Source organism: Buceros rhinoceros, unplaced genomic scaffold (assembly GCF_000710305.1).
Source record: "Buceros rhinoceros silvestris isolate BGI_N320 unplaced genomic scaffold, ASM71030v1 scaffold5638, whole genome shotgun sequence".
Taxonomy (NCBI): domain Eukaryota; kingdom Metazoa; phylum Chordata; class Aves; order Bucerotiformes; family Bucerotidae; genus Buceros; species Buceros rhinoceros.
In genome coordinates, this window is record NW_010426255.1 from 4,383 (window position 1) to 6,163 (window position 1,781).

Consider the following 1,781-nt stretch of genomic DNA (forward strand, 5'->3'; position numbering starts at 1 on the left):
ATCTGCACGCAGTCTGCAAGAGACTGCACTGCTTCCTCCTGGCACTTTACCATACGATGCCTTGAACTGGTTTAAGTAATCTTCCAGGCCAGATTAATTAGATTGCTCCTTGATCAATAGCGCTTTTTGAAAGGCCAGAGTTTAGGTTCTGCCACTTCAAGAGCTGTCCTTGGACCTTCCCTTTCCACGTGCTGTGTGGAGAGAAGGTCTGTAAGAAAGAGACAGGGATCTCAGACCGCAGAGTGCGAAGGATTTCCCACCCTTGCTGTGGGGAAACCCTGCACTCTGCTGGCCAGGCTTTTGTAAACTACAAACAAATCATATTTTGGTGTTTTGGTTCGGTTTTTTATTTTTCCCCTCTCCTTTAATGTGTCTCCGTTTCTGATAAAAGTATCTCCAGGGAATGAAGCCTTTCACGGATGCTGTGGTAAGGGGGAAGATGGGGAATGCAGTATAGAGAACTCTTACAATGTCAGAAGCTCGGATACGCTGAACGCCTTTTCGAAGATCAAATTTTCTAGTCAAATATGGTTTTATGATGGTCATTCACTCTCGCACAAAATAGGTTAGACATGGGAAACAATTTCACTGTCCCGCCCAAACTTTCATTGCGACGTTTTGTCCCTGGAACAAAACATTCAAAGCACATGTGGACACACAAGCTTCTTCCAGTCAATAAATGACATCACTGGATCTGTTTTCTCCATGGCCGGAACCTTGCAAACCATCTTCTGCTGTACAGTCTGGAGCCAGAGCATGCCTGGCGCTTCCTCCCTGGCCCCGGCTAGCGTTCGGTGAGCTGAGCGCACAGACGGGTTGGTAGCAGCACGTACCAAGTCAGGACAGAAGCCAGCACCTTCTCAGTCACAGCCCACCAGGTTTCCCTGTCTTCCAGGCGACCGGAGGAGAAAGCTCTGGATTCATTCTTTCCAGTGGAAATTTTACAGAGAGAAAGTGAGGGGGAAGCTGACTGAAAATGCCTGTAGCCTTGGGCTGAGCCTGCCCAACAGTTCTGCGCAACTAAAACGCGACGTTCCGGTGGGCTGGGTGAGTTGAAGGCACCGCGTCTGCGCCGAGACCCCGCAGGGATGCGTGGCTTTGTTAACACCAGGGGGTCTCCCTGTGAGTACAGTGGAAAGGAGGGAAGTCCTGGGGAGAACCTCTCCCCTCTGCCCTGTGTTTTTCAGGGCAGGAACTGGAGTATCCCTCTGTTTACCCAGCAGAGTGGCGCGAGCACGAGGCCAAATCCTGCTGGGCTTTCCCCTCTGGTCGGCTGTGACTGGTAAGCAGGGGAGCAGAGCCCCGCCGTGTGCTTCCACCACACTCCTCTGGTCCACTTTACAGAGACTCCCACCCAGCCTAGCATCCCCTGGCTTCAGAGAGGGCTATCTACCTCTTCCTCAACGGCACCTAAGTGCCCTTGCAAAGCTGGTCCCTTCATTCCCCACACCCTTTCCTGATGTGGAAGAGTGCTTGGAAAGGAGGGATTTGTTCATTCCCCACAAGTTCTCAGTCACAACCACCTTCAGACTGCTCTGAATTAAAACACGGCACAGCCTCAGAGCCACGTCCTGCAGCACAAAAGCCCCAGGCCAAGCTCCAGCTCCCTGGTCGCACCCCTGCCGATGTCTCGCTGTAGCCCTGGCCCTACGTAGTCCTGGCAAGACCATCGAGGGACGCCTCCTTCCTTCACCCAGTGCTGGCTCTCTACTCCTGTTTTCCTGTCGTTTTCCCCCTCCCACTGTTTTTCTGCTTCCTATCCCGTCCTGTGCCACAGTCTC